This window comes from Pristiophorus japonicus, chromosome 5 (assembly GCF_044704955.1).
Source record: "Pristiophorus japonicus isolate sPriJap1 chromosome 5, sPriJap1.hap1, whole genome shotgun sequence".
Lineage (NCBI taxonomy): Eukaryota > Metazoa > Chordata > Chondrichthyes > Pristiophoridae > Pristiophorus > Pristiophorus japonicus.
Genome location: NC_091981.1, coordinates 261,356,500 through 261,371,894, shown reverse-complemented (window position 1 = coordinate 261,371,894; position 15,395 = coordinate 261,356,500). Strand labels below are relative to the sequence as shown.

General features: G+C 43.2%; 1 protein-coding gene across 7 annotated transcripts in view; it reads left to right on the top strand.

The window, feature by feature from the left end:
• Positions 1-15,395, top strand: part of wdr37 (WD repeat domain 37) — a 156,408-nt gene that overhangs the window by 25,165 nt on the left and 115,848 nt on the right. The window lies entirely within an intron of this gene.

Genomic DNA, 15,395 nt, shown 5'->3' with positions numbered 1-15,395 from the left:
CTTGCTTGTGCACAAATTGGCTGCCGCGTTTCCCACATTACAACAGTGACTACACTCTAAAAGTACTTCATTTGCTGTAAAGCGCTTTGACACTTCCAATGGTCGTGAAAGGCGCTATATAAATCCAAGTTTTTTTTTTACCTTCACCATAAGGACTGCTGTGGTTCAGGAAGGTGGCTCACCACCACCTTCTCTAGGGCAATTGGAGATGGGCAATAAATGCTGGCCTTGCCAACGCAGCCCACATCCCAGGAACAAATTTTTAAAAAGATCAAAGATGAATATTGCTCAAACTTCATGTAAACTGAATAAAACAACAGGACTTTGTTAATTCTTAAGTCTGCTGGTTACTGTAAAAATTGATTTGGATATAATTTATTCAGTTTAAAAACCAATGACCGTGATATTCTGTTCCTTTTTAAAAAAAAACTATTAGTGTACCCAGCTGGAGAAATGATTCACGGGGATAATACAGCTGGAACACCTTTTTTCCATTCGGGGGGGAAAATACAAGGATAGTGAATGCCCATGTCCTGACCTTTGTCATGCTTGTTTTATCATTTGGAGAGAAATAATCCCCTGAATGCAGTGTTGATGTATTCAGTCACTACATAGTAAACTGAACTCCCAACAAGCTGGAGGCAAATGTGGATTGCAAGGCTAGCCTACTCTTAAATCAGTCATTTAATTCAAAGCATCCGATAGTTAATTTTTTAGCACGAAATTCCCCCTTTGCTGTGCTATTTACATTGGTTAATTTAAACTATTTCAGTGCAAAGATAATTTTGAATTTACAGTAGACTCTAAATGCACTTTTATTATATTTTAAACAGTATTTTCCCTGAAATGGAAAAAATTGTGTGTTTCTCCTGCTAAGTTGCTGGGCAATCAACTCGCTTCCAAGCCTCTGGCAATACTCTGGTTTCCCTGGCAAGCACGAGATCACATTTGGATTGACTTTCTATGCAGTTAACTTGATTAAGATGGAAATTTTACCATATTGGGTATTATAGTCATGATCTTGCATTTGCTTTTTAGTACATCAATACACTACTTCACTGTAGCAGTTTGTGGGCATATTATGTTATGTATTAATTTAGCAGCTTGGTCTTCTGTGCTTTTTTTTAAAAACAATTTTAAAATATTACTGTGGTGACATATACTGCAAAAAATGCACTGAAATGTGATCAAATATCCTGCCACTCCCAAACTGTTAAAGAAACACGCAGCCACTGATTCTGATTTTTGATTGGCATTCACATTTTATTGATTAATTCCCACTAATAAGTTTGCCACTTCCAAGTTGAGTCATAAATAATACTGTACTTATAGTTATATAGCACCTTATTTCATCAAAGCACTTCACATAGTGATTTACTTTTGAAGAGCAATAATTGTCATGTGGGCAGCAAAATGCCACAAAACCAATCCAATTAATGACCAGTTAAACCACTTTTGAGGGAGGAATGTTTGTCTGAATCCAGGAGAACTCACTGCTCCTCCTTGAAAAGTGCCATGGCTTTGTTCCAAAGTTATGGGCAAGTTACTTGCCAACATTCCCTAATCTGCATTGTTCTAACATGCCAGAGACTGTTCACCTTGGGCACCTGCTGCAGAAATGGGTGCAGCCCAGTCAGTGTGAGATTTATACCATCTCTCATCATTTTCAAAGTCCACCTGGATGCTGTGGAACTTGCAATGCTTTCTAAGGCATGGCCCCCTTGGGGCGGACCCATTACAGGCCACTTAAGCTTTGCAAAAAAGAGAAAACACTCCTTGGCTCTCAATCGTTTCTCTGGGATTATTTGCATTACATCACTGGACACTATGAGGTGCCTGACTTTCTCACTCCAGATTAAGGTATCTGAATTCAATGCCCTTTTTAATTTCTGAGGGCAATGGCAGGCTTTGCCCATCACTTCAGAATGGAATTCACCAATCTCCCAGGTCTGACTGACACACATTCATCTGTGATTCACGTGAAGCCCATCTCTACTTTGACCTTGAAGGTTTGAGTTTGAATATTTCCTACTGCAGGTTGAACTTCACTTATCCAGCACCCTCGGGACCTGGCCTGTGGCCAATAAGTGATTTTGCCAGACGTGGGGAGGTCACCTGTTATAAGGGGAGCAATGCTTTACAAACCGTTTTTACAACTTCATTGGTGTCGGTCATTGGTCAAAAACAGACCGTGTCTTCATTTCTGTGCCATAATGACCAAGTACACACATTATTGTGTACATTAAGTGTAACTTTTACAACTTTCATGAATTCTGATCGCTGGCCTGACCCCGCGATCCACCACCCCACCCCCACCCCACCCCACGATCTCTGCCGCACTCCCAACCCCCAGCCAGCCAGTCCCGATATCCCTGGCATTAGGTTTTCCAGTTCAGTGTAGATGAAAGCAAAGTACTGGAAAGATTGCTGGTACAGGTAAGCAAAATTACAATTATCTGCATGTTTTGGACGTTCCTTGGCGCTTGGGGATATCTTGGCTAGAAGTGCGGCGGCGAGGAAGTACGCGGTGTGGGCGGGGGGGAGCTCAGCAGCGGTGGAAAAGATCACGGTCGGGAGTCCAGTGGAGTTTGCAGTGGAGCGGTCAGGGATATCGGGGCTGGGAGTGCGTCAGAAAAATCGTGGGGGAGGGGAAGGTGGGGGCAATGAATCACGGAGTCAGACCAACGATTGCGGGAGTCGGCAGCGAGAAAATACTTCAATTTGTTCATGTCGGAGGAGCCGGCCCCGTTCTGCCAGCCGCGGGAATGATGCCGAACGAGGGGTGGTGCCGGATAAGGTAGGTCCAACCTGTACCAAGATCTGCATCTGCCATGGCTTTATCCAGGCGCACAGCCTGGGTTTTCCTGCTCACCGCAGTTGGCCTTCCACTTGTTGTGGCTTAATACCCTCTTCTGGATCTGTATTACCAGCGCCTGACACTCGAGCGGCATCCATTTTCAGAGTTAGCTGATTCTGCAGTTGAGATGTTACATTCTTTAGCGCATTCTGACATCCATTGCTGCTGTCGAGGAAATATTTAGCTTAAGTTAACTCAGGCGGAGACTTTCAGAAGTGCACTTCGAGAGAATTTATTTAAAAAAGCGAGATATATCTCGGAGAGCCTGCTTGGACCGTACCAAGGCAAAAACTCTGCCGTACAGGCAAATTGTCCCCATCTTTATACAGAAATTGAATACAGAAATATAAAAGGAATCTTATTCATTAGTCCCGCGAGTACAAAGGTCGTCTCGGGAGGTACACACTCTATCTATCCTTGCATAGTTTCTCTCTGTTCACAGTCTGATAAGCAGAATAAAAGGAGACTCCCTTTTAATACCAGATGGTCATTTAATTGCATCTCTAAGTTTCGAGGCTAAAAAAGCGTGGCTATTTTTCGAGTCCTATTATTTCTTTAAGCATAGCAAAAACAGAATTTAACCCTTCCCTTTTCCATAAGCCATAGATTCATAGATTCTTTCTTCCACAGCTGCAGTCCTGCTGTCTATATCAACCAACACCTTTTATGGTGTCTAATGAGTATTGGCATTGGACACCTTAACCCAGTGCATGATCACCCTGCATGTGTTCTGCTTAATAAAAATGGCTTTGTTAAACTGCTCAGCAAATAGTTCATTTTATAAAGAAGGAAGAGTGCTTTGGAAGTGATTCCAAAAGCTATTGTGAATAATAGCCATTTAATTATAAAATAAAAATCCTGAACCATTGCACAAAAATATCTTTATGTAAGTGTTAATTACAGCAATATTTTATTACTGAGACGAGGCTGGGGATTTGAATGAGTAAGACAGTTTTGTAGAAGGTCATCATAATTAAATGAGCAGGTCTTCCTATATTTACATCATACCACTGAACTCTTAATAATTTTTGTATGGATTTCAGACCAATTTTCCAAAACTTATTTTGGTATTTCGAAGAATGAGAGGTGATCTTATTGAAACATATAAGATACTGAGGGGGCTCGACAAGGTAGATGCAGAGAGGATGTTTCCACTCGTGGGGGAATCTAGAACTAGAGGGCATAGTTTAAGAATAAGGGGTTGCCCATATAGAACTGAGATGAGGAGGAATTTCTTCTGAGGGTCATAAATCTGTGGAATTCTCTGCCCCTGAGAGCTGTGGAGGTTGGGTCATTGAATATATTTAAGGTGGAGATAGACAGATTTTTGAACAATAAGGGAGTGAAGGGTTATGGGGAGCAGGCGGGGAAGTGGAGCTCAGTCCATGATCAGATCAGCCATGATCTTATTAAATGGCGGAGCAGGCTCGAGGGTCCTGCTCCGATTTCTTATGTTCTTCTAACTCCCACTTCTTTTGGTTCCTATATGTTTTTGTGAAGGATATTGGGATAGATTTCCATGACTGAACCAAGTGAAAGCCATTTTGCCACTCACGTGAGGTGAGCTGTAAGATGAAACCTTGTCGTCCAGCAGAAATTTGGCTGTCCTTATTAGCTGTATTTAACTGTATCTGCTATATAAATACTTGTTGTTGTATCAAAACTAGTTTGGGGCTATTATTTGACAACTCTTCCCTCTACTGCTGGAAGTCTGGTCCTACCTCTATAATTTCACAAGTTGTTTTTCCTTTAAGTATATTTTCTATCAATAATATGTGCATTGATGCCTGAGTGAGTCTGATGTAATTTGGGCTTGTAGCCAAAAGCAGATTGCAACGAAGCGCAATGTAGAAAGCGGGGAATAACGGGGGAAAAAAATCAAATCTTGAACTAACCTTGAATGTGCAGCAAAATATTTTTGAAGCCTTTTAAGGTGCATGGTCATTGAGCAGTTGACCGTGGCATTTTTGACTCTAGTAATTCTGTTGATTGGCTACTTAATTGCTCATGTTTATTTGTTGGGTTTTGTGCAACAATGGGAAAAAAATTACACAAGATATTTGGAGCAGGTTTGCTTAAAAATACATTTTTCGGAATTCTCAAGTACAGTACTTTTCCTAGTCCTTTATCTGTTCACTGCTAACTTTTCTTCATGCCAAACTTAAATTGTTTGATGCTTCAAGACTTTTGCCTGAGGGCTAAAGAAAAGGGAATGTGACTCCAATCTATAAATAGGGTCAAAGAGATAATCTAGGGAACTACAGGTTGGTCAGCCTAACTTCCATTGCAGGTTAAGTATTAGAAGACAGTCCTTGTATGGGGAAACTCCGTCGATGTTATTTAGATTTCAGTAAAGCTTTTAATAGAAACATAGAAACATAGAAAAATAGGTGCAGGAGTAGGCCATTCGGCCCTTCGAGCCTACACCGCCATTCAATAAGATCATGGCTGATTATTCCTTCAGTACCCCTTTTCTGCTTTCTCTCCATACCCCTTGATCCACTTCACCATAAGAGCCATATCTAACTCCCTCTTGAATATATCCAGTGAACTGGCATCAACAACTCTCTGTGGCAGGGAATTCTACAGGTTAACAACTCTTGAGTGAAGAAGTTTCTCCTCATCTCAGTCCTAAATAGCCTACCCCTTATCCTAAGACTATGTCCCCTGGTTCTGGACTTCCCCAACATCGGGAACATTCTTCCCGCATCTAACCTGTCCCGTCCCGTCAAAATCTTATGTTTCTATGAAATCCCCTCTCATCCTTCTAAGCTTCAGTGAATAAAGGCCCAGTTAATCCAGTCTCTCCTCATATGACAGCCCAGCCATCCCTGGAATCAGTCTGGTGAACCTTCGCTGCACTCCCTCAATAGCAAGAACGTCCTTCCTCAGACTAGGAGACCAAAACTGAACACAATATTCCAGGTGAGGCCTCACCAAGGCCCTGTACAACTGCAGCAAGACCTCCCTGCTCCTATATTCAAATCCCCTAGCTATGAAGGCCAACATACCATTTGCCGCCTTCACCGCCTGCTGTACCTGCATGCCCACTTTCAGTGACTGATGAACCATGACGCCCAGGTCTCGTTGCACCTCTCCTTTTCCTAGTCTGCCGCCATTCAGATAATATTCTGCCTTCGTGTTTTTGCCCCCAAAATGGATAACCTCACATTCATCCACATTATACCGAATCTGCCATCCATTTGCCCACTCCAGTCCACACCAGTCCAAGTCACCCTGCAGCCTCTTAGCGTCCTCCTCATAGCTCTCACCGCCACCCAGTTTAGTGTCATCTGCAAACTTCGAGATATTACACTCTATTCCTTCATCCAAATCGTTAATGTATATTGGAAAGAGCTGGGGTCCCAGCACTGAGCCTTGCGGCACTCCACTAGTCACTGCCTGCCATTCTGAAAAGGACCCATTTATCCCGACTCTCTGCTTCCTGTCTGCCAACCAGTTCCCTATCCACGTCAGTATATTACCCCCTAGTCCTTATTACTAGGGGCATCAAGGTGTATGGCGAGAAAGCAGGAATGGGGTACTGAAGTTGCATGTTCAGCCATGAACTCATTGAATGGCGGTGCAGGCTCGAAGGGCCGAATGGCCTACTCCTGCACCTATTTTTCTATGTTTCTATACCATGTGCTTTGACTTTGCACAACAATCTCTTGTGCAGTACCTTGTCAAAAGCCTTCTGAAAGTCCAAATACACCACATCCACTGGTTCTCCCTTGTCCACTCTGCTAGTTACATCCTCAAAAAATTCCAGAAGATTCGTCAAGCATGATTTCCCTTTCATAAATCCATGGTGACTTGATCCGATCCTGTCACCGCTTTCCAAATGCACTGCTATTTCATCCTTCATGATCGATTCCAACACCTTCCCCACCACCGATGTCAAGCTAACCGGTCTATAATTACCCGTTTTCTCTCTCCCTCCTTTTTAAAAAAGTGGTGTTACATTCGCTACTCTCCAGTCCATACGAACTGATCCAGAGTCGATAGACTGTTGGAAAATGATCACCAATGCATCCACTATTTCTAGGGCCACTTCCTTGAGCACTCTGGGATGCAGACTATCAGGCCCAGGGGATTTATCAGCCTTCAATCCCATCAATTTCCCTAACACAATTTCCCACCTAATAAGGATATCCTTCAGTTCCTCCTTCTCACTAGACCCACTGTCCCATAGTACCTTCGGAAGGTTATTTGTATCTTCCTTCGTGAAGACAGAACAAAGTATTGGTTCAATTGGTCTGCCATTTCTTTGTTCCCCATTATAATTTCACCTGAATCCGACTGCAAGGGACCTACGTTTGTCTTTACTAATCTTTTTCTCTTCACACATTTATAGAAGCGTTTGCAGTCAGTTTTTATATTTCCTGCAAGCTTCCGCTCGTACTCTATTTTCCCCCTTTTAATTAAACCCTTATTCTAAATTCTAAATTTCTCCCAGTCCTCAGGTTTGTTGCTTTTTCTAGCCAATTCATATGCTTCTTCATTGGCTTTAACACTATCCTTAATTTCCTTTGTTAGCCATGGTTGAGCCGCCTTCCCAGTTTTATTTTTACTCCCGACAGGGATGTACATTTGCTGAAATTCATCTATGTGATCTTTAAATGTTTGCCATTGCTTATCCACCGTCAACCCTTTTAGTATCATTTGCTAGTCTATTCTAGCCAATTCACGTCTCATACCATCGAAGTTACCTTTCCTTAAGTTCAGGACCCTAATTTCCGAATTAACTTTGTCACTCTCCATCTTAATAAAGAATTCTACCATATTATGGTCACTTTTCCCCAAGGGGCCTCGCACAACAAGATTGCTAATTAGTCCCTTCTCATTACACAATGCCCAGTCTAGGATGGCCAGCTTCCTGGTTGGTTCCTCGACATATTGGTCTAGAAAACCATCCCTAATACACTCCAGGAAATCCTCCTCCACCGCATTGCTACAATTAGGTTAACCCAATCTATATGTAGATTAAAGTTGCTCATGATTACTGCTGTACCTTTATTGCACACATCCCTTATTTCTTGCTTGATGCTGTCTCCGACCTCACTACTACTATTTGGTGGTCTATACACAACACCCACTAGCGTTTTCAGCCCTTTGGTATTCCGCAGCTCCACCCATACCGATTCCACATCATCCAGGCTAATGTCCTTCCTTACAATTGCATTAATTTCATCTTTAACCAGCAATGCCACCCTGCCTCCTTTTCCTTTCTGTCTATCCTTCCGAAATGCTGAATACCCTTAGATGTTGAGTTACTAGCCTTGGTCACCCTGGAGACATGTCTCCGTGATGCCAATCACATCATATCCGTTAACTGCTATCTGCGCAGTTAATTCATCCACCTTATTCCGAATACTCCTCGCATTGAGGCACAGAGACTTCGGGCTTGTTTTTTTAAACACACTTTTAGAATTTTGCTGCAATGTGGCCCTTTTTGTTTTTTGCCTTGGGTTTCTCTGCCCTCCACTTTTACTATTCTCCTTTCTATATTTTGCTTCTGCCTCCTTTTTATTTCCCTCTGTCTCCCTGCATAGGTTCCCGTCTCCCTGCCATATAAGTTTAACTCCTCCCCAACAGCACTAGCAAACACTCCCCCTAGGATATTGGTTCCGGTCCTGCCCAGGTGGAGACGGTCTGGTTTGTACTGGTCCCACCTCCCCCAGAACCGGTTCCAATGTCCCAGGAATTTGAATCGCTCCCTTCTGCACCACTCCTCAAGCCACGTATTCATCTGAGCTATCCTGCGATTCCTACTCTGACTAGCACGTGGCACTGGTAGCAATCCTGAAATTACTACCGGATTACTAGCATGTTGCCTCAGGGATCCGTGCAAATACTGTTGCTGCTTGTAACGTTATCTAGATGACTTTTGAAATCTAACAGAAACCAAATCTCTACCACGTTTGCGATATATCAAGCTGGAAGTATTAATTAGGAGATTGCTTCACAAACTAGGAAGGCTGACATAGATGGAGTGCTTCTGAAACGTATCAAAACTGGCAAAAATGGAGGAAGCAAAGGGTTGTTGAATCTGGATCTATCTGGAAGGAGATAACTAGCATGTTGCCTCAGGGATCAGTGCAAATACTGTTGCTGCTTGTAACATTATCTAGATGACTTTTGAAATCTAACAGAAACGAAATCTCTACCACGTTTGCGATATACCAAGCTGGGAGGATTGCGAATAACAAGAAATGGCTGATTGAATATAGTAAGTTTGGATAGATTGGGGAGCTGGACTGACGTGTGGCAGAAGTCATTACATGTGGACAAGTTGGCATTTTTGCTTTCTGCCCCTGTAGAGTGCTTGGACTTGGGAATTAATGATCACAATTGGAATGCTGTGACTGGATTAAATGTAGCCTTGTGTTATGCTCAGACATGCTGGATAGATGGAATACATTGCACACAGACCAGAATTTTGACAGGCTAAAACATCTAATGAATTAAATTTATTTACAAAATCAAACTAGACAAATCGTCAAGTGCGAGGCAACTATCATTTATAATATACAGATCATAAGAGTTCTCTAGTAATTCGAACAGTTTCTTGAATGAAAACAAGATCATGATGATTGGAACAGTGAATGTCAAACCCCTCGAACCCCTTGGTCGCAGAATATTGCCTTGAACCATATCCCTTGGCTAAAGCGTTTGGCCTGAAATACTCTTAGATATTTACATTGAACTTCCTTGAGAATTCAACAAATAATAAATATTCTGTAGATAGAATCTGCTTAATTTCATTGAAACAGGGAGGCAGAGAACTTTGAAGACATTACCAAATTCGAATAAAATCAATTTAGGTTACTGCATGGCTATATTCACTACACCACTTAACACAGAACCGCAGCAAAATGACATTTCAGTCTGACATCATATAATATTGAAATTCGTATACATTTTTACTGATTCTGAACTGAATGATTGGGACCAATTCACGAGTCCCGCCCCTTTCAACATGTGCAAAATTCAGGATCTGGCATTTACCGTAAACTAGTTAACCAAATGCAAACCCCTTTTTGAAGGTACATAAACAGTCATCTGCTTATATTTCTTTTTGAAAGAACGTTGTGCCATTTGTCTACCTACCTATTCGTATCTCCCGTAGAATTGTTTACGCTAAGTCAGATGATTTGCTGTTTTGTAATGACAGGAGTGTTATTGGGTAGTGTACAGTGTTTTATTCTGCTGTTAATGGGAGATTGAGTTTCTTTAAGGTCACAAAAGTCTAATTGCTGTTAGTAAATACGGGGTGCAGTCAGTCTTAGTACAATTACTCTTTGCAGCTTCTTGCAAATTTTAGGCAGCAGGTCAGAACTCTGGACGAAATGCCTAGATTTATTTTTCTTTGGGTGTGATTGCCAAGTTGAGTTCGAGCCTACATACATTCTGATTCCCATGTCAATAAGGTTTCTGTTGCTGTGAGTGGATCTTTGTACATTGCAAATGATTGGCATTCTGTATTTTTTATATACTTTTCTTTGAAAGTGACGCAGAAATTTACATATACCGTCTACTCTGCATAATACAAAGCTAATTTTGTGCAAACAAATATGAACTAGCATTGCAAATGAACGAGTTTAATGAAACAGCACTTAATACACTACATAGATGCTTTAAAAATGTCATAAAACATTAAAACAATGATTAAAATACTTGTAATCGAAACTTGAGCACCACACAATCTGTGCGCTCTATAAGACTTTATTAACATTATCATCGGCGTCCCCCGAAATCGAGGAAGACTTGCTTTCACTCTAAAAGTGAGTTCTTAGATGATTGAACAGTCCAATACGGGAATTACTGTCTCTGTCACAGGTGGGATAGACAGTCGTTGAAGGAAATGATGGATGGGACTGGTTTGCCGCATGCTCCTTCCGCTGTCTGCGCTTGTTTTCTGCATGCTCTCGGCGACGAGGCTCGAGATGCTCAGCGCCCTCCACTTAGGGCGGTCTTTGACCAGGGACTCCCAGATGTCGGTGGGGATGTTGCATTTTATCAAGGAGGCTTTGAGGGTATCCTTGAAACGTTTTCTCTGCCCACCTGGGGCTCGTTTGCCATGTAGGAGTTCCGAGTTGAGCGCTTGCTTTGGGAGTCTTGTGTCAGTCATGCGAACAATATGGTCTGCCCAACGGAGCTGGTCGAGTGTGGTCAGTGCTTCGATGCTGGGGATATTGGTCTGATCGAGGACGCTAACATTAGTGCGTCTGTCCCCCCAGGGGATTTGCAGGATCTTGCGGCCACTCAACGACGGAGTCTCTGTCGAGCACGTGGTGTGCACAATGGCTGTGGTCACTCTGACTTCTCCTCCTTCCACAAAATGGACTTCTATTAACATTAACAGTGAATGCAAGACACATCTTTGCTGGTAGTCACAACAGAGAATTGCATGGGACGGCCCTCAATGCCTGTGTAGGATCCTTAACATTGTCAGATATAGCTGCTGGCTCTGGTGGTATGAATTTACAGTACAGTTAGCAATCGACTTTACTTTCAGCTCCTCTCATAATGAATCATGTGCATTGCCTTCAGAACTTCCAATTGGTACACTTACATCATGAGTGGTAATAACCGCACTAAATATTTCTTGCAGTGGTGTTTCAAAGCATAAATCAAAAAAGCATCCATTAGCTGCATACCCGATGTTGGGTTTAGCAATAAAAATGTTAGCTGTTATATTTAGATGCAGGCACTTTATACGAGTCTCTCAATTACCAACAATCAAAGTGCTTTGTGGTGCCGTGCTTTGATCCAAGTGGTGTAGCCACTTCCCAAAAGGAGCATCAATCATTCATGCCATTTTCTTACTCTTGTAGATTACTGGCAGAGTGCAAACACCATGAAAACATTGGAGGTTTTTGGAATCACCAACAGCTTTCTTTTCCCCACAGTCATGCTAGCATAAACCATGATGGTAATTCACTTCTTTTTTTTTTCATTGAACTCTAACATCCAATTTGGGTACAGCTTGTAAAAAAAACCCATCAGTTTCACACAACAAATCGCATTTATGTAGCTCTATGTCGAACAATGCCTAAAGGTGCTTCACAGAGCAAAAGGAGGATATGTTAGAAGCGGTAACCAAAAGCTTGGTCAATGAGGTAGGTTTTAAAGAGGTGAGTTTTAAAGAGGTGGGTTTTAGAGGTGAATGAGATGGAGAGGTGACGATTAGGGAGGGAATTTCAAAACGTGGAGCTAGCAATGGTGAGGCGAAGGGAGCGACGGATGCATAGTCAGGGGATCTGAGAGTTTGGGGGGCGGATTGTAAGGCTGGAAGTGGGGTTGTAAGGGTAGAAGGAGGGTCATGGCAACGAAAGGATTGAAGTGGATTTTAAGTGGAGATGTTTGAGGATTGAGAGTCAATATAGACCAGTAAGAACTGCGGTGATGGGTGAGCGGAACTTGATAAGGGATAGAATACAGGCATCGGAGTTTTGGATGAACTGAGCTTTAGCATTGGAATAGTCTGGTCTGAAGGTGACAACAGCATGGCTGAGGATCTCATCAGGGTTGAGGCAAGGGTGGAGGTGGGTGATGTTATTAAGGTGGAAGTAGGTGATCTTTGTGATGGAGAAGATATAGGGTTGGAAACTCAGCTTGGAGTGAAATAATACACTGAGACAGTGTTCAGTGCGGTTCAGTATCAGAGTGGCTGAGGATTGGAATGGAATCGGTAGCAAGGAATTTGTGGCAGACGCCGAAGAGGAAGGCTTCAAGCATCCCAATGTTTAACTGGAGCAAATTGGCGCACATCCATGATTGACAACACTGAGGTGGTGGAGGGAGGGGTTGAGAGCGGTGTTGGAGAAAGAGATGAGTGTCATCAGCATATATGTGGAAACTAATCCCAAATCTCAGGGTGGTGTTTCATCTGCACTAAGTATGTTTTTGGGTTTATATTGAGATAGAAGATCATGCTTTTATCACTCCACTCCAGTTGATGCTTTCTGTGGGACCGCCATATGTGAACCTGGATCTGAAGTGGTTGACTCACGATACAGAAACAAGATTGGTTCCAAAAATTCTTTGACCAATACCTGAAGAAGGTTAGCTGTTCTGCCCTGCTTGAACTAGCTCACCAAACCTGAAAACCTGATTCGATGTTGGGACAAGCCGAGGTGCCCACCCTCTTCCTTTTGCTGCAAAAACTCTGCTGGTAATCAGCAGCAATTTGCTTCGTTATTCCGGGTAGATAGCAAGGGCGATGGGAGGGTTGTTAAATTTCTGTGCCGCCTTCATTTCTCCAAGGTGCTCCTCCATATATTTAATCTTTTAATTTTTTGCTCAATGGTAAAAGGTCTTGTACTTCGGGCACGTTCTCACACTGCACTTGGTTGGGGGAGGGCACCTGATGGTGAGCATTTGTTGAATTTGAATATTTTATTGGTCAAGTCCCGATTTTGGCAGTGATTCACACTAGAATTAGCTGAGCTTTTGAATGACCAGAATTAATTAAAACAGCTAATTTTCAATGCATTTTCGTGGAAGGCATTATTTGGCATGCTTTTGTTTTGAATTAAAAGTCATCTCTAATTAAGCGGTTTTGAATAAAGCAGAGCACATGATAGAGAGGCTTGATGGATCAAAGGCTGTTAGATGCACTAATATTTATTAGTACCCAATTCACAATTTGTGACCACTTTCAACAATTGTTTTAAGTGTACAAACATTTTTATCAATTAAACTGGTGATTGAAAAACAGGTCTACATTTTAGCTTTATCTGTACTACACACAATGGGCCCAAGTTTCCACATGATTTGCGCCTGATTTTTAGGAGCAACTGGTGGAGAACGGACTATCTTAGAAATCGCAATTCTCCACATTTTTTTTCTGCAGTTCTAGTGAGGTAGAACAGTTCTACTTTAGAACAGAATTTTTTCTTCAAAAGGGGGCGTGTCCGGCCACAGACGCCTGATTTCAAAGTTTCCACAGTGAAAATGTACTCCAAACTAAAGTAGAATGGAGCAAGTGAAGATTTTTGTAGAACTGAAAAAACCTGTTCTACACTAAAAAATCAGGCGCAGGTTACAAATTAGGCGTCCAGAACGAGGTGGGGGGGAAGGGAACTCATTAAATTCTACAATCAATCCTTATTTATACTTCTACAAATATTATACAAATAAATCCAACCTGAATAAACATTTATAAGCAAAGAAAAGATTAAATAAACCATCTTCCTACCTGTGTGAAAGTGCTTCAGCCATCGTTCGAAGGAAACCGCCGTTTGTTGCCGCGCAGGGGAGGGAGGGGAAGGAGACAGCGGCTTGTTGCCGCGCAGGGGAGGGAGAGGAAGGAGACAGCGGCTTGTTGCCGCGCAGGGGAGGGAGAGGAAGGAGACAGCGGCTTGTTGCCGCGCAGGGGAGGGAGGGGAAGGAGACAGCGGCTTGTTGCCGCGCAGGGGAGGGAGGGGAAGGAGACAGCGGCTTGTTGCCGCGCAGGGGAGGGAGGGGAAGGAGACAGCGGCTTGTTGCCGCGCAGGGGAGGGAGGGGAAGGAGACAGCGGCTTGTTGCCGTGGAGAGAGGGGAGGGAGGGGGAAGGGGAAGGAGACAGCGGCTTGTTGCCGTGCAGGGGAGGGAGGGGAAGGAGACAGCGGCTTGTTGCCGTGGAGGGAGGGGAGGGAGGGGGAAGGAGACAGCGGCTTGTTGCCGCGCAGGGGAGGGAGGGGAAGGAGACAACGGTTTGTTGCCGTGGAGGGGAGGGAGGGGAAGGAGACAGCGGCTTGTTGCCGTGGAGGGAGGGGAGGGAGGGGGGGGAAGGAGACAGCGGCTTGTTGCCGCGGAGGGGAGGGAAGGGAAGGAGACAGCGGCTTGTTGCCGCGGAGGGGAGGGAGGGGAAGGAGACGGTGAGAAGGGAAGCCTCAGCTGATGTGCTGATGGCAATGTGGTTTTATTAAAAAATGTTCAAAACTTAAACAGCTACAAAGAACTACAAAAATGGCCGAGTGCCAATTTTTTTTTCACACTGAGCATGCGCGAATGCTCCAACGCGCACGTGCAGCGTTGCCGGCAGGAAAAAAAACTAATTTAAATAGTACCCGCCCCCTCCCACTTACAAAATCGGCGCGAGTGTAGGCTCCGCCCCCCTGGGCGCCGCGCCAAACAGACAAGGAGCTGCAGAACGCTCCAGAATAGCGTTTTTTTCTAGCGCCATGCTAACAATCTCTTCCATATTGTAGAGCCTTTGCATACTAAAAGATTATTCAATATAAAAGGCTCTCTACTGATGATCACATTGCATTAACATTTCCTTCGTGTTGTAATCCTTGGTTGATTGATCCTCTTATACCACCTGCCAAAATTGAGGAGTTATGCACTTTATACTTAATGTATTTGAGTATTTCAGAACTAATCTTGTTACACGGTTGGTTTTAAACCTCAATCATTCATCTTTTCACTGTAACCGACAGCTTTATAGTATCTAAGAAGTTCTGCATTGAAGTCCAGAATTCCTTTTTCACTGCAGAACTTTACCCAGCTGTAGCGAAAAACGATATCTGTCGTCAGGCCAGATAT